At 38.5% G+C, this 25,683-nt stretch overlaps 1 protein-coding gene across 1 annotated transcript in view; it reads right to left on the bottom strand.

Annotated features, from left to right (window-relative positions):
- The window catches only part of STAT4 (signal transducer and activator of transcription 4), a 93,481-nt gene that overhangs the window by 56,117 nt on the left and 11,681 nt on the right, over positions 1-25,683 (bottom strand). The gene's annotated exons all lie outside the window — the stretch shown is intronic.

Below are 25,683 nucleotides of genomic sequence, written 5' to 3'. Positions count from 1 at the left end.
TCTTTTCTGTCACTCTCTCCATTATTTTGGAAGATATAAATACAGTTTTACATACTTACAGCAATTATCATTGAATTTATCAAAACTGTTTTTTGCACCCAATAGTTCACAACTTAGGTTTCACCACAACCACCTGGTGGATAACCTCACATTCACCACATACTCCTCTATGCACTGCCACATTAATAGAATGGGCTGTGGATTATGTACAATTCCCAGTTGCACCATCTCTAATTCTGCCATTTTCTCTTGCACCAGTCACAAGATGCCATGGCTGTATGACACTGCCATTGAAGCCTCATTTTAAGTATCTGGAGTAAAAGTTAAGCTTTGAAATTCCCATGTCAAAATAAGGAATTTAGCATACTTTCCATGTCTAAATCGTTTCTTTGTCATCCCAAGAAAGTATTCTAGAATATATTTTCAATTGTTATTTTTGTTCCATTTGTTTTGGCCTCTTCACCAATTATACGTGTGTTGGCCCTTCTGTCTCTGATTTCCATATTCCATTTTCCTTCACTTCACTACATTGGGTGCTTCAAGCATACATCCCACATCACTTATATTTATTCTCCATAGTATCAATTCTATCCTTTCCTGTGTCCAACATGGATTTAATCCTGTTTCTCTTTTTCCCTCTTAAAATCACTTCCTATCTTAGTTATCATCTCCCTCTTTTCATATTATCTGTTTGAAATTTTCATTTAAACCTATTTGCCTCTTTTAGATTTCTGTTCCTATTTTATTCAGATGGTTTCCGAAAAACTCTTCATATTGTGGAGTAGATCATTTTCAGAAGTGTGCTCGTTTTTCAATACATCAATTTGAGCTTGCCAGTCTTTTGTTATCAGGATTTTTTCATAAGTCCTGGGCATGTATCTTTAGGCAATGTTTCAATGGATGAATGTGGGGTTGATTTTCCTGATTTAGTTTTATTTGTCTCATACTAGTATAGATTTCACTCATGTTCTGGTATTTAACTGTCCAGTCATTTTAGGTTTTAATGTTATATGTATTTGTCTTGTTTTCCTCTTATGTATTTTATCTAAAAGCTTGGAGAGATTTTTATATAAAATTGTAAACTTGAAGTCTTTGTTACCAAAGTCAAAGGTATGATTTCCAGGCACTATGGTAGACTGAAAAAGGCATCTTTAGGGATGTGCTAAAATTTAATCTCTTGTCAGAGTTCCTAATAGCAAAACTAGAAAGCCCTATTTCTCTTGCCCATAGGGTTGGTTCTATTCAAGCTGAAGCATAATTTGATTTTTAAAAAATGGCTGTCACTCTTTTTACCATATTAGTCTCACTGAGATGCTAATATGTCTTTAATGTCTATTAATCTCTATTTTAACATGAAGGAAGTTTCACAGACTTTGAGGAATCTGTAGTTTTTCCCTAGTTTTCCTATGTTTTTCATCACCCCAGCCTTTCAAATATATGTAATTTCATTTGTACATTTCTGATAGCAAATAAGGTTTGAGACTATGAGTAATGGGTTGCTAAGCTTTCTAGGTATCAGAGCCTCTGTGATAGCTTTTTGATGTAATATAGTAAAGAAATAACCATATAATCTCCATTTTGTGAAAATTGTATGCATCCATCTATAATACATTTTAAATGATAAGAAAAAATATATTAAAGTATCAACCATGGTAGAAATCTGGATGGTAGAATTATGGATAATTATCTTCTTTTTGCCTTTATTTTCCAAATTTCCTATAATTAATATGCATTACTTATATAATCAAAGAAAAACCCACTCTGTTCTAACTGAACAAAGCATTAATGATGAAGGAATTAAGCCAATGAATTATGTTTTTCCCATGTTCAGTTCCAACTAACATTTGTTTTCTGGGAAAGGACAAAAGTAGATTGTGGATACAAAATTGTAGAATTAGTGGTCATTTCTCATTCAGTTACCAAAAACAAACAAACAAACAAAAAGACATTCACAGTAGGCACATGTGAAGAAGATTTTGCCATACAGACTAATGCTGTGTTTTCCAGATGTGAGGATTTCGTGGACCAGAAAATAGTAGAAGTTTTGGTGACTGATATAAAGTTGTCAACTTTTTATTCTGCTTAAATAAGTATATAAGGAAAGCTCCACAAACATTGCCATGCATATCATCATCATTTCAAAAAAACAGAACATTCCTATCCCAAATGACTGGAAAGGATACACAATGTTATAGAATTTTTTTAAAAAATCCTTTAAAAGGAATAAATTTGACTTCGCAAATTTTCTTATTTTGCTGCTGACTGGTGAAAATTTTATTAAGGATGGGCCCTGGCTGGTGCTTGATGCCCCCTGGACTAAGACTTGGTTCTTCTGGTGATTGGACAGAGAAGTCCTGAAGGCCCATCTTACCTGGCTCCATAGAGACAGAGTAACTGTTGGTATAGAAGCAGATGTTTGAGAAGGAAAGGAAAAATCAGACTTGGTATTATTTTTATGGAGAAGATCCAATGCTTTGTCAGTTCATCACAAGTTCTACTGATAAAAAATATATAAAATACATATTTAAACCCCCATATAGCATAGCACAGTGAGATCAGCTCGATGCTTTGTGACCACCTAGAGGGGTGGGATAGGGAGGGTGGGAGGGAGGCTCACGAGGGAGGGGACATGGGGATATATGTATACATATAACTGATTCACTTTGTTGTACAGCAGAAACTAACACAACATTGTAAAGCAATTATACTCCAATAAAGGTATAAAAAAATATAAATCCCCATATAATAAATGATAGGTTGTAGGAAAATAGATTTCAAAACCTAACATTGTGATGGATAACTAGCTGGAATTCAAACCTTCTCACCGCCTCTACCACGACCATCCTTGTTCAACCTGGCTAAACATGGAAGCCAGAGTGATCTCGTTAAAATCTAAGTTGGATCATGCCACTCCTCTACCAAAACCTTCCAGTGGTTTCTCATTTCAAAATAAAAGCCACAGTCTTTACACTGTCCTAGTCAAGCCAAAGTCATGAGTTCATGGCACGTACATCATGCATCATATTCATGCTGACATCTTACTTTAAAAAGGGGATGGTCCCTACAGCTGCCGACACCTCTCTTCTAGTTGATTATGAATACACTGGATTGTTTAAAATAACAATCTTTGTCTTTCAGATTATAAATATAATCCATATCTACTGTATAAAATATATAAAACACAAGAAAATTATACATAAAAAATTAAAATCGGGCTTCCCTGGTGGCGCAGTGGTTGGGAGTCCGCCTGCCGATGCAGGGGACGCGGGTTCGTGTCCCGATCCGGGAGGATCCCACGTGCCGCGGAGCGGCTGGGCCCGTGAGCCACGGCCGCTGGGCCTGCGCGTCCGGAGCCTGTGCTCCGCGGCGGGAGAGGCCACAACAGTGAGAGGCCCATATACCGCAAAAAAAAAAAAAAAAAAAAAAAAAATTAAAATCATGCCTAATTTTACTCACTAAAGATAAGCATCGGTAACTTTTTTTTTTTTTTTTTTTTTTGCTGTACGCGGGCCTCTCACTGTTGTGGCCTCTCCCGTTGCGGAGCACAGGCTCCGCGGCATGTGGGATCTTCCCGGACCGGGGCACAAACACGTGTCCCCTACATCGGCAGGCGGACTCTCAACCACTGCGCCACTGGGGAAGCCCCCATCGGTAACATTTTTATGTAATTTACTTCCAGGTTTTTAAAATTATTTTTTCCTAATATGTATATATAGTATGATATAAACAGATGAAAGTTTGTATTCCATAGTTTTCACTTAGTAAATAACACATCAAGATAATTTTTCCATGGCATTAAACAGCCTTCAAAAACATGATGCTAAATAAATGTGTGTCACTGAATTATTTGGCTAGGCCACAGTTATGGAACGAGTTCCCTGTTATGAACATTCAGGTTGTTCCTGATTTTTAAATATAGTATTTGCTATCCTTGCTAACACATATGAATGGAAAATAGCTAACCCTTAACTTCTGGAGTGGGATAGTGTTGGCATCAGTCTAGAGGCTTATGATAGCCTAAGACTGTGGGTGTATCACTGGGATTTGCTGTGAGGACTGCAGGAGAATGAGCAGGAGAAAGATCCCCGGTCAGCTTTTCTGTTACTGAGGAATTCTGGTCAGGTCATTATGGCCTCAATTGAATCATCAGTAACATTAAGAGTTGGATTAAATGGTGTTAGAATTCCAGCTCCCCTAATTTTTGTTTTGTTATTAATGGGTCTCAAGCCAAAAATAATTAGCTATCCATTAGAACACAGATACTACAAAAGAACTTGTAACCCTTGGGGTCTCATTTGTACTTTCGTGGCTTTGCTGGCAAACAGATCACTCGGTACTGGGAACTTTCCAAATTGGCAAAGCAGGAGACAAGTCAAAACACAGGCCTAATTCTGTTTAAGTTTCACGGTTTAGTGGCTGCGTAGGAAAAAAATAAAAACGTGTCCAATTTAAGGAGCTTTCGGAAAAATAAAATGTGTGTGATTCATCAAATCATTTTAGTTAAAGCAAACATACATCCTTTAGGGGTAGAGCAAGACTGCATCCCTGTGACGGCATATGTCTATGCCCAGCATTAGAATGAGGCCAGATCCCATTAGGAATATTACAGTATGTGGAGAAACCTCAGTTTTATGAGAGAGCATTCCTGGAATCCTCTAGGTAAAGTAAACTACACAGGATGTTGCTATCTGAAGAGGTGACATGTTTAGTGTTTGGTGATATAACTAGTGTGTCAGTCAAGTGATATTGCATTTGATACTGATCTGCTGATCTGCATAGCTGCTGAATTCAAGAACTTCTACACACTTAACAGCAGCAGAAACTTGTGATTGCACGGAATAAATATAGGTTTCTTTTTTTAATGCAGGGTCCAGGGAGGTTAGTAAGATGAAAAGTGCTTCAAAGTTTCAGAGATTAGCCTTCTTGTTCTGTGAGATCTATGGTGTGATAGTCATCCTTTTATCCCCAAGGTCAAACCTAGTGTGATGACCTCTGTATGTACTGCAAGCATGTTTATGAGCTGAAATTCTCCAAATCATCCTTATTTCTTTTTTGTAATTGTCCTGTTACCAGTCTTAAAGAAACATGTCATTTACACTCAGTTCTAGGTATGGTAATATTTATAAAATAACATGTATTGAGGGCTTTTTGAGTACCAGGCACCATGCTAAGCTCTTTAGATGAATTATGTCATCTAGTCCATAACAGCCCTATGATAATGGGCATAGCACTACTGCTCTCCCCATTTGATAGGGAAGATAAGGATAGTGAGGTGCAGAGGGATTGAGTAACTTGTCAAAGGTCACATAGCTAGTAAATCAGAACCAGGAGTCAATCCGGGTAGTCTGATTCATGAATGCATGTGCACTTAAACATTATGCTATTGTTTTTAGATTGTTTCCACTTTTTAGTTTTAATCTTTTTAGTTTTAATGTGTGTGTGTGTTTTTTAACATCTTTATTGGAGTATAATTGCTTTACAATGTTGTGTTAGTTTCTTCTGTATAACAACGTGAATCAGCTATACGTACATATAATCCCATATCTCCTCCCTCTTGCGTCTCCCTCCCACCCTCCCTATCCCACCCCACTAGGTGGTCACAAAGCACCGAGCTGATCTCCCTGTGCTATGTGGCTGCTTCCCACTAGCTATCTATTTTACATTTGGTAGTATATATATGTCAATGCCACTCTCTCACTGTGTCCCAGCTTACCCTTCCACCTCCCCGTGTCCTCAAGTCCATTCTCTACGTCTGCGTCTTTATTCCTGTCCTGCCCCTAGGTTCTTCAGAACCATTTTTTTTTTTTAGATTCCATATACATGTGTTAGCACGTCAGTGAGTATGCTTCGGTTTACCCAGGCTAAGTGGAAATATTCAAGGTATAATTCTTTGTTTTTCATTGCTTCAATCTGGATTATTATTACCCCTTCCTGCTGTTTTAATGTCTGGTCACAGAAAGAGAATCTCAATGATAGCTCTAGTTTTTCATCAAGTATTTTTTATGTGGGGAAGTCCCAAATTTTCTATAGGCTGAAGGGCCCCAATTTCTATAGAATGTTTCTTACTTGATCAGTGCCCACATTTTACAAAGAGAGGTAGTTTCTATGATCTCTGAAAACTATTATGTAATTTATGAAGCATACCAAGGATGAAATAAAGAGATTATCCATTGTTTAACTTATGGAGATGTAACAGGGGGAAAAAAAGGGAACTTATTTATATATAAATGTAATGATAGTTACAGTATTGTTCTAGATGAATATTCTTTTGGAAACAGATACTTTTTCACTTACATGCAGTGATACTCTGAGAAACAGATTCAGAAACTGATTTTTGCATGTTCAGGACAAATAAGTCAAATATGAAATGAAGTGGAGGAGGCGGTGGGGGAAGAAGAACAGGGACAGATGAAATATTGCTTATTTCACTTCAATTTATGCATACAAGTTATACGAAGCTAAGCAGATGAATTTTTCTTAACTTAGAAAAGGAAACCTTTTGGTCAGCATCAGCAAAACAGGGGTGGTAAATAGGTTAAAAGGAGAAAACAAGTTTGTGCCCTGGGACCATGATTCTGTGGTTGGACCTGACAGGTTTAAACCAGCCAAAAGGTCACAGCCAAAACAAGTGCTATTCACTAATGGAAACTCCCCTAAAACTCTAAAACTCTGGGTACATGCCCTTAAAAAATTTGATAGAGATTCACTAACAAAATAGCTTTTCTTAATTGAATTTTCCATGTCTATTAAACTACCTGAAAATTAAAACTGCATGCGTGACAAAACTTTTTCCATTTGGCAAAAACAGAAACCTCTTGGTTTCTAATGGAAAATTGCAAAATATTAGCTTTATTTACTTTCCTATTTATCAAAGAGACTCTCCACCTATCTGAATGGTTTCAGATACTGACAAGTATTAGCAAACAGCCGTGTGTTTCTGCTCCTGAGAAAAGCAGCGTTTTTAGATGCTTGTTGAGCGGCGGTGCGCTGGGTGTGCATTAAGCACTTTCGCTGATTTCCTGTGGTTCTCACACACACCTTAGGAGGCAGATGGATTTATCCCCATTTTATAGATACCAGAACAGAGGCAGAAAGGAAACTCTATTAGTTCTGATGAAAATTCAGCTTTTCAGAGAAACTTATAAAATATGATGAAATATTTTTAAAGAGAAGGAGGGAAGCCAGAAGGATGTTTTCCATTTGTATGGCTAAGAGGAGGAGGCCTCCTTCAGGCATTCACGCAACAAAGATCTATTGAACACTACGTGCTAAGTCCTGTGTTCGGTTTGTCTGTCCTCAATTTGCTCGCAATTGTCTGTCCTCTTCTAAGCAGTTGGGTAGGACAGATGCCATGAATCACTAGTTCACAAATGGGGGAAATGAGCATTCTCAAAGTGAAGGGGCTTCCTTGGAGTCATTGACCTTGTTAGAGGCCGGCTTGAAATTCAGACCAAATTTTCCTACCCCTCCAGAAGTCTGTCTATAATAGTGGAGGGAGAAAGTTACACAGGTTAGCCATTTTTCTTTAAGTTTTACATTGCATTGAATTTCTCTGATTCCAGTGGTTTCAAAACTGTTTTTGAGAACATTTTATTTCTCAGTCCTGTTATTTCTCATGTCCCACTCTATCCCTCCAAACAACCCCACTGTTGGTTTTATGTGGTCATTTAGAGTTCAACTCTGGCTTTCTTTTTTGGAGTGGGAACGAATACAGAGGATGGAGGCTCAGAACACACAGAACAAACCACTGGTGGAAAAAGGCCTAACTGCAGACCCAGAAACACTGTCTAAGCAAACCTATTGATGTTGGCAACAATTCTGCCATTTTCTCTTTCTCACTCAACATGCCCAAGTTTCTAAGCATTTAAAGTCTCACAAGGGTCTCTTGATTGACTCCCTGGAACCTAATATTTGCACTTCGCACAATGGCAAGGTACTTGGTTTATTAATCACTGGCTTTGAGGGTGTGCCAACACTCCAGCTATGCTAAACGGCCCTTGATAAGCTGTTACCTTTCCCAGGTGGCCTCATGCACAAAGAAAGACCACAATTAGCAAACCCCTGGTTTCCAATCTGAGCTGTCACCTCCCACCCAAGATCCAACAACCGACAGCACAATCTACAAGGCCCTGCAGCAAAAATGCCAACCACACAATGGCCTCAGTTCCCCCAGAGAGACACTGCTTCATGCCTTTCATGGGAACAGGCCGCAGAACAATCTCTCCCATTCTTCAGTCTGCACAACCATGGATTTGGTTTGATGCCCAGTGTGCTAGGATAAAAAGGTCCCCTTCAGGCCTTCATTCAACATATTTTCCAGCACCAGCTATGTGCCTGCCTCTGTGATACATGTTGGGAAGAAAGTATATGAAAAGTGCTAAAACAGGAATGGTAAAAGCAGACCTTAAGTCTTAAGTTCCCTGGGAGCCTAAGGAAGTCTCTAGGAAAAAGGACTCGGGAAGGGCAGGGAGAGGAAATACCATTTATAAATATCTTCCATGTGTCATAGGCTCTCAAACGCCTACTTACATAAAGCCCAGTGCAGCCCTTCAAGAGAGCTATTGTTCTCGTTTTACAAACAGGGAAACTGAGGAGAAGGGAAGCCAGATCCCAGCCTAAGATCCATGGGTCTTTCTACTATATCATCTGGAGCCAGGTGTCATGTTGATGTCAATCTGCAACTCTGAAAAAAGAGTCATTAGTCTTTCTTTAAAGTGTTTTTTCGTGGTGTAAGTGTATCTAAAGTGGGAAAATTTATTGGTCACTTACAACTATATCACCAAAGAAAAGAAGTATGAATTTCAACAGATACAATTGAAGCGCTGTATCATGGAGTGAGTTTCCATAGTTTATAGCACCAAATTGGATTAATTTAATTGTAAACATAATATTTCAAATGTAGAACTTTATATATAGAATACAAAAATATAGATTTTATATGCATGCCTGTGAGGGTAAAATTTCAAAATTAACATGGTTTTGAAAGACCACAGTGATATTACATCTGGGAGACAAATCTTATCCATCCTCTGTTCTCTTCTCTCTTAACTCCCTATCTCATTCTTTTTCAGTTTAGACATCTACTTAATGTTTCAGGGAAACATGATACTAAGAATTAAAACAAATATAAATTAAGGGGAACGGACTCTCACCACGTTTAAGAATCTGATGCGCTTTTTTGCTTCTTGCATATTCTTCTATACTTCTTGCAGGGTATAGGGAATTATTAAAAATGATCATAAACAAACTTGTTACAGTACATACATACAATGGAATACTACTCAGCAACAAAAAGTAATAAACTCAGAATAATTATGCTGAGTTAAAGATGCCAGTTAAAAGGACAGTACAAGGTGTGGTTCTATTTATATAAAAACTCGAGAAAATGCAAACTAATCTTTAGTAAGCAAAAGGAGATCAGTGGTTGCCTGTGGAAGGGACCCAGGGCAGGCAGGCATAGAAGGGAGGACCCAAGGAAGCTTTTAGAGGTGATGGGTATGTTCATTATCTTGATTGTGGTAATGGCTTCATGGGTGGATACTTGTGTCAGAACTTCTCAAATTGTACACTTTAAATATGTGTTTATTGTACATCATTATATCTCAATAACTTATTGAAATTATCATAAACTATATTTTTTCAGAGAAATATAAAGAAAAAACTGGGGAAAGTACCTACATGTGTATAATATTTTGGGCACAGGCTCTAGATTCAGAAACACTGAGATTGTATCTTAGTTCTCTCACCTCCTAGCTGTGTGACCTTTCTGAGCCTTAGTTCTCTCACCTGTAAAGTGGGGGAAATAACAGTAGCCACCTCACAGAGTTGTTGTGAGGATTAAAGGAGCTTATGAAATTAGATACTGAGTATACTAAGCATGCGCCATTATTCATGCACATGTATGAACATGTATGCCTATGTGTATGCATTTACATATTTCATACAAGCAGATATTGTGGCACAATCTATGTATAATATAGGATAGTGATGAAGCCCAAAGCAGCAATGAATCAATCTATGAAAAATGAAACTTTTGTTATTATTATTATTACTTTCCCAAACATCATCTTAGTTTTAACAGCGATGTGAGGTAAGTCCTAATATTACCCACATTCTGCAGGTAAGAAAACTGAAACAGAAGGAGGGTAAGTCATCCAGCTAACGAGTGGAACACAGACACTCTGACTTCAGGTCTAGGGCTCTTTGGACAAACCATAGGAAGAAAATTCAAGGTCATTTCTCAGAAGTAATTAATAAGTATTCTGTGACTCAGATTAAATAGACAATTTGTAGTCCTATGTCTATATATACATATTTGGAGAGCAAATATTGAGTTGGTCAAAAAGTTCGTTTGGGTTTTTCCATAAGATGTTGCAGAAAAACCCGAATGAACTTTTTGGCCAACCCAATATTAAGGAAAAGGATTTTCTGCCCTGCACCCCATGACAGTTCACTGTGCTCCATCACGTGAAGGGCATCCCCACAGTTCTCCATTGCTTTGACCCATCTTCCCATGACAAGTGCATGGGCCAAGGGTGCCCACAAATTGCCTGGTCCAGGTTCCTATGTCTCCTCACATTGCTTTCCTACCTCTGTGCCTTTGCATACATAGTTTTGTCCACCTGTGACACCTGCTCACACCTCTGATTATAAAGATTCTGCCAGTGCTTGCAGACATTACTGATGCCACTTATTCATTCATTCATTTGTTCATTCCACAAATTTGTATTGAACAACAATTACTGCCAGGCACTGATCTGGGTGCTGAGAAAACCACACCAAAGAAGCATCACCTCCTCCATATTCCCCTTCTTTGAATCTGACCTTCACTATTAGTGCCTATGTGGTAGTCGTTCCTTTAACCTTGAGAGCTATGGCAGGTGCATGGTACAGGGCTTGAGATGTGGGAGACAAACTCTTATTCAAAATTTATTAATTTAAGAGAAGGGAAAGTGTTGAAATGATATAATAAAAAAGTTTGATGTAAATAATGCTCAGAAACTCACACAAGGTAGCCAAACTTGAACAAGGCTGAAGTGGTTTAAGAAACTCTAGGAAACTTTTGGCCTCTCAGGGAGATGTAGGAAGGCAACTAGGTGCCACCAGGGCCAACTTTCACCACCTTTTGTCACTTGAAAGAGGGATTAAATAGGTTAAAGGTAAAATTTAGAGAGTGCTTCAAGTGCTAGTTTCAGCAAAAGGACCAGGGAAATAGTATCAAGGAAAAATAATTACAGAAAGCAGTATAATGAAAATCTGTGGAAATTTTAAATTTTTTTAAAAGCAGCTTTTTCACAGAGGAAGTTCTCCCCAAGAGCAGCAGAGAATGTTGTATGAACGTTATAGGTTTTTAAAATAGGGAAAGTGATTTATATAGAGAAAATGTTTTCATATGTATTTTTTGCCTCTCTCTCTTCTGCTCAAAACTACCACAGACAGGAGGCTCCCCTAGAGTTTATGGTTGATCAAATCTGATGTTTAAAATACACTGTTTCTTAAGAAAGCTGTGGTCTGAGCAAAGTGTGATATACAGGAAGCTGCTGTTAGAATTTAGTCTGGGCCACAATTGTTTTACAACGTAGGTAGCTTTTTAGACTTAGTTTAAGCAACTGAATTGTCATAGAGACAGGGGAATAATTATCAATGAAATTAATGAAAAACCTCAAGGCTTAAGTGTTGCTGTATGCAATGCTAAGCTGCTAATAGCGTTTTTAAAGCTGAACAAGACATAAAACTTAAAAAAGATTTATAGCCTGAAGTCTTATCAAAGTCATGATAATGAGACCACATATCAAGACAATGTTCCTTTCTCTAAAAATAAACCAAAACGACAACAACAACAAAAAAACCGTTTTGCTGGTTATTTGTTGCATAGATGTTCATTATTTCTAAGGTCCTTTCCATATCGAAAATGTTATTTTTCTAGGATGCTTATACATATAGTGTAATAAACAGATAATGTAGTGTTCTCTCTGTATAGTATAGATAGTGGGAAAAGCAAAAGAAGAAACAATATGTCAAAAAAGAAGCATTTAAGAATAGTTTCTCTCTTACTGTTCTAGTCTCACCTCCTCCACAAAGTGCAACAGGAAGTCACAGTTCTCAGTTGCATAATTTGTGTTTTCCATCCTCTGTGTATTTTTCAGCTGAGCATTTATTAGAAATATGAAGTCACTTCTAGTGAGAACACCATCATGACACAACTTATAACATGTGACGTCACCTTCAACGCAATCAAAGCACTGGGGCTCTCCTACCAAAATATCTCACCTGCCATAGGGTCAGTGCTGTTGATCGTGCCCCTTGAGGGGTAGAGAGATTAGAGGATTCCTTTGAGGGGGAGACAGCAAATATGAAAATGGAAGAGGACAGAGGTCTGCTTCCAGTTCAGTTTAGCAGCCAACCAGTGTTTTGTTGGGTCAGGGGAAGATACAGTCCCGCTTTCAATGGCAATGTTTCATATTTCTTGGTTTCTGTGTTGTTATCATTGATTGCTACTATTAATTTTTGGTTCTCAAAACTAGTTTGTGTGCTCAAAAGTTAAATTTGTTGATATTTCCCTCTATATTCCACATTTTTTTTTGACAAGCATGGAAGTGCATTACTTTTATAAACAGAAAAAAAAATGTTATCTGTTTTTCAATTCCACCAACACTTATGGAACATCTGCTATGTGCCAGAGATTGTGCTAAGTGAAGGGGAAAGTTGAACAAAATATAATTCTACCACCAGGTCAATTCGTCAAAAACCAGTTCACTAAAAGCCCATTTGCCAAAGTGATTCCTGGCCGTTTGCCCTCAAAAACTCACAATCTGATAGAAAACACAGATATGTAAACAGCCATGACATTGCTTTATCAATGGTGTGAACAAAGTTACTGTTCAAAGCCCAGAGAAGAAAATAATACTTCTTTGGGGTTAGAGATCAATCCAGTGAGAAAGTGTGTTTTGATCTGTACTCTTAAGGAGGAGTTGGATTTAATCTATATTGTGTCCTTTAGTTTTTCTTCGTGAAGTCAAGCAGGATGATGGAAAGGGTATGTTTTTCAAAGGCTAGTTTGAACTCTAGGCTTTGGTCCAAACTAAGCACAAGGAGGGGTCTTCCTTTTACTTATGTACTTTCACCTTGTGTTTATAAGAATTCTTTTTTTTTTAAGGGAAAGGCATTTTATTTTAAATATAGCAGTGTGTACATGTCAATTCCAAACTCTCAATCTATCCCTCCCCCCACCCCTCCCCCCCACCCGTAACTGTAAATTCATTCTCTAAACCTGTGAGTCTGTTTCTGTTTTGTAAATAAGTTCATTTGTATCATTTTTTTAGAAGTGTTTGAACACAGCCTTCTCACTCACACAGCCTCACTGAAGCAAAAAGAGCAACTCCATTCTCCCAGCTCCACAATTTCTTAGTTAAGCATATACAGGCCTGAAATTGGATGGGCTGGTAAGTCCTGACCTCAGTAATACGCCTCAACTGCTCCTGAAGTAGCTGTGCATACACTGGGCTCTCCCTGCTAGCTGGTGGTCATGTCCTGCCTCACGCTGTCAGGTTCATAAACAATGCCAACCCAAGAGGACAAGAAACTGGATGTGTCTCGGCTGAGGAAGGGTCAGGGCTCATAGGCAGGTAGGAAATTAAAGAAAAGAAAAGCATTAGGACTCGGCACTTCACTACTGTGGGCCTGGGTTGGATCCCTGGTTGGGGGACTAATATCCCGCAAGCCATGTGGCGAGGCCAAAAAAAAAAAAACAAAGAAAACCAAAGCAGCTGTTGGGCCCTAGGACAACTCAATGTGACTTGCAATAAAGCAACCTAGGCAGGACACACAGCTTCATAACAGGGGTCCTCTCTTTTCCCCCAGCCTAGCACATCTGTACAGGTCATAGCCTGTCAACCATACTTCAAGACCTTGAAAGCTCTACTGTTTTGAAAACATCTGCATTGGTCTTGTGCTTAATGCTACTTTATCAGACTCCCCAAAAGCCTATGCAGCATTTTTATTGTGTCTCATTAGGGTCCTTATTCATCTGCACACAATTGGACAGAACGATGCCCCCGCTGTAGCAAAATTGCAATAGCTTACAGCTCCATGTTTCCAATGAGGATCTTGGGCTACATTTAAGTATTTGGGGGTCCAGCCTGGTCCTTGGAAATAATGACTCCCTACCAATGCACAGTGAAGAATTCCTTAATAAATTAGGTATCATCTTACGTACTTTAGTACGTACTATACCAGGACTATACCTGGTATTACTATACCAGGACTATAGTAATCAATATATATCAATTCTTGGGGGTCCAAAAATGTACTCTGATTCTACATATTAGGTCCTTTGTTGTTTTCAAGCAGGGCTACGTGAAAAGGCCAGATAAGATTGTGTCTATTATATAGTAGTGCTTAATTCTTGCAGGAGTAAGGGATTAGTCAAATGGGATTAATGAACCTACGGTCATGGAACCTATGGTTCAAATGAACCTTATGATCATGAGAAAAACTTTGAATGATGTTGAATTGTCAGAAAAACTGCATTTACTTGGAATGTGCTCTGCTTATAACATGAAATACTTTGGGTAAAGGTCATGACTGACAGATGGAAATCTTGATGGCTCCTTCCATTGTTTCCAGTTCCCAACATGAGACAAACATCACATGTACCCTTTGTCCACTGATGTCGACAAGAGGGAAACAGTTTGATAATGCAATGCTTTTAGAACTACCATCTGGTAACCCCCTTCTCTACAGGATCCTACTGGCCACTACACTCCAACCTGGACTCATGCCCTGGTCAGCTGGTCTTGTTGGTATACAATTTACTTTGCAATATAAAGTTTAGATAAAGAAGAATCAGTTTAGTCATAATAAAAAAAATAGCCTAATGAAAGTTGAGAAATGTTAAAAGTTGAGAAATGTTATTTCAGGTTAGAAAGAAATAACCCTGAGTACCATAGAAAATTATCTTCTAACAAAATAACTGTAGATTTACAAAAAATTAGAAGAAATAACCTAAAAGAATTAGAAAAGCTTTTTTTTAAACACAATGCATTCAATTAAGACAAAGGTGGCATATTTTGGGAATGGTCCATAACGGTTAACTTTCTTGGCTAAAGCAGAACATCACTAAAGCCTACCCCCCACAGATTCAGCTCCAATGTAATTACTTGCAATTACTTAAATTTCCATCTGCTCTGGTAGATTATACACACCATGAAGTCAGTACTCCCAACATCAGCAATGCTCCTGACAGACAACTTCCTCAATGCATATACTTGTTGGATGAATGAATGAATGAATAAAAGTAAACTTACTCAAACTTCTCACAAGTGACAATGGATTTGAGGGAGATACTAAATGAATCCTTGGGAATCCATCATTTCCACTAGAAAAGCAACTCATTTATCCCCTCCATTTAAAGTGGCAAAAAATAATAAGATACATTATATGTGCTATCTACACATGATTCTTTTTTTTTGCATTGCCTTGGGCAAGGTATCTCAATCTTGGCTCCACATTATAATCAACTGAGGAGCTTTAAAAAATCCCAATTGAAACAGAATCTCTGGGATGGAGCTGAGCATGGCTAATTTTTAAATGTGTTTCCGATGATTCTAATAAGCAGGCAATGTTGAGAATACTGACTGAGAGGCACTCTTTCCCGAACTTGTCTGATCATAAGAATCACCTGGGTTGCTCAGTCCACAATACCGCCCAGTCCCGAGTGGTATCAAGGGTTTTTAATCTTTGCTAGTTTGGAAGATATTGTAAAAAGTGACCTCTATTTTGTTTTGACAGAGAAGCGCTCGTTTCCAATTCTTTAAGGCTGCCTGACTTCAATTTTCATCTTCTATAGAGATGCCATTGCTTCTAATTTAGTGTCAACACAAAAGTAATTTATTGCAGGAGTATTTTCCAGGCTATCCTGGGGCATTTCTTCTTGTCCTGAAGTAATACTTCTACAACTTTCATTAGACTATATCTTTATTACTGTAAGTCGATTCTCATCTATCTAAAGTAATTGCAGCATGTGATTAAGTGTCAGGATGAGTTGTTCAGACACTAAGGGCTGGGGGAGTGCAGAGGAGGGAGAAATCAATGCGGATTTTAATGACATGGAGATAGGTCTTGGGCTGGTGAATGAATGCTGGGAGGAAAGGGGAATTGGGTCCTGGGCAGAGGGCCTGGCAAATCATGAGCAAAGCATCTATCCCAGGGATATGAAATACCCATAAACTAAATCCACCACTGCTCATTTCTTCTTCTGTTGCTTCTGCCTGGGATGCATCTCTCCTTTGTAAACTCTCTGAATCCTACCCCTCCTCTTCATAGTCCCAAACCACATCTTCAACCTGTTCAATCAGAATTGGAAGCGGGGGCTAGAAATCTATATTTTTAACAAGTTCCCCAAGGGATTTTTATAACGAAATGCTAACTTAGAGTGATGAATCTCTCTACAAAATTTAAGAGGAAGACAGATGGGACAGAATGTCTCCGAAAGAGAACCAGATGCAACAAATGAGCGCTTCTGTCGAAATCAATCAGAGGCACCATTTTTCATTATTCAAACTGGCAAAGATGAAAACACTTTGCACCACTCAGTGTTGATGGTGGAATGAGCTTTTACACACTGCTGGTGGTAATGTGAATTGGTACGTTTCTAAAGGACAATTTGGCAATTCTTATCAAGAGCCTTGACATTTTTCATACCCTTTGACATAGTAATTCCACTTTTAGAAATTTATCCTAAGGCTGTGGTTTCCACCTTGGCAATTTATCAGAATCCCTTGTGAAGCTTTTATGAACTACACATTTCTGGGCCCCACTCCCTGGAGATTCTGATTCTGTAGATTTGGGGCAAGGTCTGGGAACCTGGGTTTTGAAAATACTGTTGTCATTTGGGCTTTTTTTTTTTTTAATTTCAGGTAATAAAAAAGTTAATATTGCTGAAAGTTAAAAAAGTTTTCAAAAAGTTAAAAAAAAGTTTAAAAAGTTAAAAGTTAAAAAAGTTTAAAAAGTTAAAATCCTTCCCCATCCTCCACTTCCTCCCCTCGCTCCCTGTGGGTAATCACAGAGAACATGTTGTTCTGCATTTTTTCACTCTATAACATATATTATAGTTATTATTCTATTTCAGTATATTCAGATCTAATATTTTAATAGCTGTTTATGGATGTAAATAATTCAATTTATTTAACCATTGAGATCATTTAAAGATGGACATCTGAGATCATTTTCACATTTTGTTATCATAAATAACAAAACAAAAAACATCATTGTATGGATATCCTTCTTTTTACCTGTGTGAGAATTTCTGTAGGATAAATATCCAGAAATGGAATTCGTGAGTTGCACTAAACTTTGATATTGACAAACTGCTTTCCAAAATGGTTTTACTCAATGTGGCAGACATACCTACCTGTCCCCTCAAATTCCTGCTTCCTCTCTGATAGGATGCAGTAAGTCCTTTGAGGTGGAAAGCAGCAGCCCATTCAGAGATTACACTGCCTAGCATTCCTTGCATGGTGTGGAAGGCTTGTAACTAGTTCTTGCTAATGGGATGCATACATAGTGTGTCATTACTAGGCCAAGGAATCTTAGATGTGGCTGTGACTTCATGCTCTTTCTCTAGCTCCTGTCTATCTCCAAAGACATCCCTTTGCAATAGCCAAGCCACACTGTGGAAGAAACTTGGATCCCTGAATTGCAATGAAAAGGAAAGCCACCCACTGTATCTACAGAGTAACCAATATTAAACTGTTACGTGCATGGTAAATAAAATCCTATTGTCTGATAGTTTATTTAGTACAGTAACTAGTGTTATTCTCATTAATATCAGTTTACACTCATGTCAATAGTGGGTATATTAAAAACAACTCTATAAGCGATTTTGATGCATAGAGTTAAAACCCACCATTCTAACAGAATAATCGTAAATATTAATGAAATTTTGACAATAGGTATGTGTTCTTCACTTGTTTATATTGGTAAAAAACAGGAAAAAGTAATAAATATCCAATTAGTAGGTGAATACAAATGATGCTGAAAAAGAATATTTAATGGCATGGAATGCCATTCCATGGTTGGTTGGTGGCCTCTCCCGGCAGGGTTCGTGCCCCGGTCCGGAAAGATCCCACATGCCGCGGAGCAGCTGGGCCCATGAGCCATGGCTGCTGAGCCTGCGCGCCCGGAGGCTGCGCTCCGCAACGGGAGAGGCCACAACAGGGAGAGGCCTGCGTACCGCAAAAAAAAAAAAAGAAAGAAAGAAAAAAAAAATCCATATGATGAAACCAATATTCGATCAACAAATGTCTGTGAAGTACGTACTTAGTATACCTACTAAGCAAATTATATGAGCCCTACTTTAAGAAATCCGAACTATCATTTGGAATTTAAAAACATGTGCACTATAGACAAAGTAATTATTTCACAAAGAAGGAAAGGACAAATTGTTATAGACAAGTAATAAACTGTGAGAAAAAACTTAATAAGGAGGGAGTGCAATCTAGGTTTGGTTAAGATGAAGGCTTGGGTGAATATGCACAAAATGATCCATGAAAAAAGTTTCAGGTGGGTGGGATCTTGAGTTGATCACTCTGGACTTCTAGTTTAGTGCGATGTGCACAGGACAAGGATTGTGATGCACACCATCTACCTTCTGTTGGCTGTCCCAGGTTATACAGCAAACAAAATCTTGACAGGTAACTCACGTTTCATCTTAGATGGCATGACATGCAGGTCTCTTAGCCTTTGAAATATGAGCATTGTGATACTGGCATCAGGTAATTTTCTCAGAGGAAAACAGATTTTGAGGGTGTGTGCTGAGGACTTGGGGAAATAACTGTGGTCTGAAAATGACACACTGGCTGCCACCCATATGCAGAAAATGACCTGAAAGATTGAACCCTCCATTCAGCTCTTTCAGAGTTAACACCGAGTGGCCACACCAGGCTCTGTTCAGGTTGGAGGTTGAGGTGGCGTCTCTTGCATGTGGTGCACAGAGAGGAAGGAAGAGGAGTGAACTGAGAAAGCAGCATGAATTAGAGGATACAATCTGGCAGATTCAGAGCTGCTCAACAGTTAAAGCAACTTTTTTCTCCCCCATATCGCAAAATAGTGTCTCCTATTCTTCACTTTGTCATGTAAAAAATCTCATATCATGGGCCTCCCTGGTGGCGCAGTGGTTGAGAGTCCGCCTGCCGATGCAGGGGACACGGGTCCATGCCCTGGTCCGGGAAGATCCCACATGCCGCGGAGCGGCTAGGCCCGTGAGCCATGGCCGCTGAGCCTGCGCGTCCAGAGCCTGTGCTCCGCAGCGGGAGAGGCCACAACAGTGAGAGGCCCGCATACCACACACACAAAAAAATCTCATTATCACCTGATACTCAGAACCAACAATAGGATTTTTACAGACAGGACAGGAAGGAACCACTGTTTGCCCAACTTCTGAGGAGCTTTCAACTCCAACATGTATTTTTGTTCAGGCAAATCCAAACAACTCTGAGAAAGAGGCCATGGGGGTACAGAGAATAGAACATGCTAGGTGTGGGTTGCCCTTGCCCACTCCCCCTCACACACAGAGTCTAAAACTCTCACTAATAGACTCATTACCCTGGTGGGTGAAAAATGCTCTGTGGGTGGTGGGATTACTAACCACAGACTTAACACCAAAACCCTGAACTCAGCCTTCTAATAGATGGAGTTTTTTTCTACTTTCAGATAAGTTTGCTGTTGCCTGTTTCCCCTTACTTCCCTAACAGGAATTTGTGAGGGATAGCCATAGAAGTTCCCATCAGTTAAAAACAAAAATGCAGGAGGTGTGAATTTTTTAGACTGTAAGCTTCATGATTTCCTCCAATTGTATTCCTAGTGCTTAAGATGTGACTGATAACATAAGAACTTATTAAATATTTGTTGACTAGATAATAAGACTGGTTACGTGATATTTATAAAAGACTCAGTATAAAGTGACAGACAAGGTATGAAAATGAAGAGATGGACTTATGTGCCTATTAGCAAATGGTAACAAAAAGAAAGCCACACAGTAAAATGCAAACTTAATAAATGGGTCAAAAAGGATATTTTACATTGATTTTTTAAAAGTTGCATTCACCAATATTATCTTATGCTCCTTACAACATAGTAACAAATACACAAAGCAAAAACTTCTAGAAGCTTAGGAGAGTTGATAAACCCACAGTGATAGAAAAAGATTGACTTCAGTATGTTGCTTTAAAAAAAATCAATGGAATTTTCTAACAGATCTCCCTGATTGTTCCTTGACTAACTACAATTCATTTGTCAGAGTAAGCTTAAAAAACAGAAATCAGTTCATGTCACACCTCTGCTCAAACCTCTCAATGGTTTCTCATCACACTCAGTATAAGACTCAGATTCCTGACCAAGGCCCACAAGCTTCTATACAAGACAGCCCAGCTCACCTCTTTGATCTCATCACTTTGTTATTGCATGTTTTAGATACATCCTTGAAAAAACTAATTTGTCTTAGAATTGCTAAGTTTTGTCCACATAATGGATATTATTTTCTGATACCTTATTGGGTGCTTTCAATCTTTCATGCACTCTATTTTCACTTTTTGTAGTGATACTTTTGAAATTTTAGCATGTGCGCTTAACATCTGTGTCTGATTCCCTTTCGTAGCTCCTTCTGTGAGCGTATCTTTGTAGTGAACTTTTAATTTTGTATAATAATTGAGCTGGGTATAGAAGTCTAAGTTGATGGATATCGTATTCCAGCTCGGTGAAGAGTTTATTCCACTCGTCTCTCACTTAATACTGTTTTAAATTTGGCTTTCAGTTTATCTCTCATTTTTACGTAGGTAATAGATTTGGATTCCCTTGCTACTTTTAGGACCTTTTCTTCCTCTCTGGTGTCCTGCAGTTTCTTTTTATTTATAATGCTTGGGGCCTGTATTTCTAGAATCTAAGAATATGTGACAGCCACCAGGTCAGCTCCTACTCACAGTTCTGTTTTATAGTTTAAAATTTTTTTTGGTTCTATAACTTAAAATTTAGATGAGTGGTTACTGCAGGTGGAGAGAGAGCAGAGTGGAGATGGGGGTGGGGGCACAGGAGGCTACAAAGATACTGATAGCAACTGAGTATAAAATGTCAATAGCAGCCTGCCTTACTATCTGCATATATATATGTGTATATATATATATATATATATATATATATGTATGTTAGGAAGGATGTTCATGAAATATTAATATGGTTATATCTGGGGAGTAGATTTTGGATTATTTCATATTTTCTTTGCATATTTTTGTATTGCTTCAATTTTTAAAGTTATGAATATGCACCATTTAAATTTTTTTAGTCATTCTGCGGGAGAAAGAGAGAGAAGGGTTGTTAGAGGCTGAATATTTGTGTCTCCCCAATTCATATGTTGAAATTCTAACCCCTGATGTGATGGTATTAGGAGGTGGAGCCTCTTATAAGTGATTAGGTCATAAGGCAGAGCCCTCTTGAATGGGATTAGTGTTCTTTTAAAAGAGAACCTAGAGAGCTTCCCTGTGAGGTTACAGGGAAAAGACAGCCATCTATGAACCAGAAAGCTGAATCAGACATTGAATGTGCCAGCACTTTGACCTTGGGCTTCCTATCCAGAACTGTGAAAAATAAATGTCTTTTATTTAAAATCCACCCAATCAATTGTACTTTTGTTATAGCAACCAGAACAGACTAAGACACAGACAGGAAGACGAATAAGGAAAAGAGATTTTCACTAGAAAGTCCAAGAACAAAGATCCAGCAATCAAGCTCCAAGGTATTTACCCAAATATACTGAAAACTCATACGCACACAAAAACCTACACATAAATGTTAATATCGGCTTTGTTTATAAATCCCCAACATGGATAAACAAACTGTACTACTGCCATAAAAAGGAATATCATTCAGCGATAAAAAGAGCTATCACGCTACAAAAAGACACGGAGGAAACTTAAAAGCATATTACTAAGTGAGGAAAGCCAATCTGAAAAGTTTACATACTGTATGATTTCAACTATATGACATTCTGGAAAAGCTAAAACTATAGAGTAAAAAGATTAGTGGTTGCCAGGAGTTAGGGAGTGGGGGAGGGACGGACAAATGAATTGGTGGAGCAGAGGAAATTTTTAGGGCAGTGAAACTGAAATGGTGGATACATGACATAACGCATTGTCAAAACCTATAGACTTGTACAACCCAAAGAGTAAACCCTAATGCAATCTTGGACTTTAAGTTAATAATAATGTACCACAATAGGTTCATCAGCTGAAACAAATGTACAAAACCAATGCCAGATAATAATATGGGAAACTTGGGAGAGGCAGGTGGAGAGGGAGAATATGGGAGCTTTCTGTACTTTCTGCTCAATTTTTCTGTAAACCTAAAGCTGCTCTAAAAAAATAAAGTCTATTGCTTTTTTTAAAAAAGTCCTAAGAACAGGGTGAAGCGTTCTTGAAATATCTGGGACAGATATTTATTTTTAGCAAACCCTAATACAGTCCTTACCACATGCTTTACAATTTTTTTTAATGCTCCTAACATCCCTGTGGAGTAGGTACCATTGTGATTCCACTCACACCGCTGAGGAAACTGAGGTGAGAGAGTGTAAACATCTTGCCCTGAGCCACACAGCAAGGAAGTCACAGAGCCAGGATTCAACACAACATAGTCCTTGCTCCTGGCCTTCACCTGAGGCTACCTCCCCTTAGAGGGACTAAGGCGACCTGGACATTAGTGTTCACTGCTTCCACCTCGGAGATTGCCTTGACTCTTGGTTCAATGGTTTTGTTTGTCTTTTATAACAAGCCATTCCAAATTCTTATCAGAAGTAGGTGGGATATAAATAGTAAATTAAAATATTGAAACTGGAGATCCCAGTTGCTCTGTCAAGAGCTAAAATAAATTTACCTTAGACCTGCTTAGCTCCCCTGATACAATACTGTTTGCTCTTTTATGCTATAATAGTTATGACGGATTGTACTTAAAATGCGAGAGGATGAAAATGTTCAAACCAGGTAAGAACAGTGTCACTATTCTTTCAGCAGGAGGTGTTATTTTTTTTCTTTTGAGGGGAGGGGGATCTTGTTTTATCAAAAAGACTTGTCTTAACATAATTGGCAATGTTCTGAATATAAATACCCAATAAGTATAGTTTATAAATCAAAGGAAAGAACAAATGTTTTTGTCCATTCAAAATATCCTAACCAGGGAATTCCCTGGCGGTCCAGTGGTTAGGACTCTGAGCTTCCACTGCAGGGGGCACGGGTTCAATTCCTGGTCGGGGAACTAAGATCCCACAAGCCTCACAGCACAGCCAAAAATAAATAAATAAAAATAAATACAAAATATCCTAACCAATCAAACTGTTTTGGGAGTCTCTAGTTCGTAGTAGAACCATGCTGGGTACTGGAGGGAAGAGGAAGGTCACAAAAGGAACTCAGACTTTTAACTTCAAAGAGCTTGTGACCTGCTTAGACACATCCAGCACAGATGAGATACTGCTTATCTTGCAGCCCATGCTCCGTGAGGAATGAGAATAAGGGGTAAAGCACCGGTGAAGGCTCCCTTACTGCTCTGGGACCTCCATAGCTCCTCTAGGGATGAATGGGAGCTGGACTGGAGGAAGAGAGATGGCAGAGCATTCCTGGCCATGAGACTCATGGACAGAGGCCCAGAGTCATTCAAGAGTGAGCTGGTTGTGCTCAGGAACAAGGAGTAGATCTATTTTTCTGGGGCAGGAATGTTGAGGAGCTTGGGGCAGTTTATTGGAAAAGGTCGACAGAGACAAGATGCTGGAAGGCCCATGACCTAAGCAGAGACATTTGTGCTTGAGCTGAAATGTGACTGGGAATTACCGCCGGTTCTTAGGCTCCCTCACAATCTTATCTCCACTCAGAAAAATGATGGGCTGGACACTTACCCTTGATTTACAGAGAAGATCCTGCTACTTTCCCTATCAACAAAAACGTCTGTTTTTTGAAAGCCTATTTTTTTTTTTGCCAAAATAAAAGCTTCAGTCTTTCTTACAATCCCAAAAGGTAGATAATAATCATCCTCATTTACATGAAAAGATACAGGAATTTAGAAAAATTAAGTGACTTGCCCAAGGCCACATTTTGAGAATCAGAATTTCCAAAGACCATGCATCACCTATTTTACCCACCCATGTCCCTCTAGCAAAGACCAAGGGTCAGCAACCTTTCCTATAAATGGCCAGATAAATATGCTTAATACAGACATACACGCGCACACGTGCACACACAAACACACACACACACACACACACAATACACATATACACATTTTTATTTTAGGCTTTGGAGCCATACAGTCTCTGTCACAACTACTCAAACGGTGCCACTGCAGTGCAAAAGCAGCCAGAGCCAATACGTAACTGACTAAGCAAGCTGCATTCCACTAAAATACAGAAATTTGAATTTCCTATAATTTTCATGCCACTTATTTATTTTACTTTTATTCTTTTTCAACCACTTAATGTAAAAGCCATTCTCAGTCGTGGACCGTACAAGAACAGGCAGCGACCACATTTGACTTGCGGTAGCAGTATGCCAAACCCCTGTTTTAGGTTTATTGATTAGAGCACTAACTAACAAAGCCAAGGTTAAATGTCTTACCTCTGGAATAGATAGTTTGCTTTACACTGTGAAAAATCCTGTTTTGTTGGCAACAAGTTCATTTCCTACCCCCAGCCAAGTGTTTTGCAAATTTGTAGGGGATTACAAGGGCAAAGGTAACAGTAAAACAGCAATGAAAAAAATCCAATCCAAACAACAATAAAACAATAACAACAATTAAAAACAACAATCCAAACAACAATAAAAAATTAATACCTATGTCCCTCTCACAAGTGTTAGTAACATCAAGCACATTTCTATTATAGTCTAGGAAAATTTTTGTAAAAATGCATTAATTGTAAGTTTGAGATTCTAAAGAAGCCTCACTGAGAAACGACGTATGTATATTTCACGTTCTCTAATACGTTGTATAGGCACTCAGTAAATATTAGAGCTGTCCATGTTCAGAGTTTGTTTCATAAGCATCTCTGGGTTTAGGTCATTATTAGTCTGCCCTTAATTCTTTAGATCTCTGTTTCACTTACTTCATTCATTCATCCCTTTAATCAATGAATATTACACACCTACTATATATCCAGCTGTGTGGTGGGCACTGGGAATTCAAAGCTGAATATAACATCCTTGCCTCAAGTAACCCACAATTTGAGGGAGAAGAAAAACATAGAAATAACACTAATGTAGAATATACTAAATGCTATGGTACAGATGTGTTGGAGGTGTTATGGGAACACAGAGAGATGGGCTTTGCCTGGGTGAACTTTTGGAATAGGAAGCTACAGGGCACCACAGAATGCTTTTGAAGGAGGTGAAGTTTAGGCCAAATCTGGAAGGATACATACAACCATAATGCCTCCACCTATGAATGAGAACAATACCAACTCTAAATTGTTACATAAGAGACAAAGGCAAGGGAGGATGGAGAGATAGCCATGAACCTAGCATCTTTCAAATCCCTGTTCCACATTCTCAACTTGATCATAACTAGTAAGCAGTCACATGTAAATCACATACCCTCCCACTTGTAGTGTATTTTAGATTCAAAAGTTGGTGCAAAACAAACATTGGGTAATAAAATAAA

This window comes from Phocoena sinus, chromosome 7 (assembly GCF_008692025.1).
Source record: "Phocoena sinus isolate mPhoSin1 chromosome 7, mPhoSin1.pri, whole genome shotgun sequence".
NCBI classification, from domain to species: domain Eukaryota; kingdom Metazoa; phylum Chordata; class Mammalia; order Artiodactyla; family Phocoenidae; genus Phocoena; species Phocoena sinus.
Note: the sequence above shows the minus strand (reverse complement) of the source record. Positions and strands in the feature narration are given on the sequence as shown.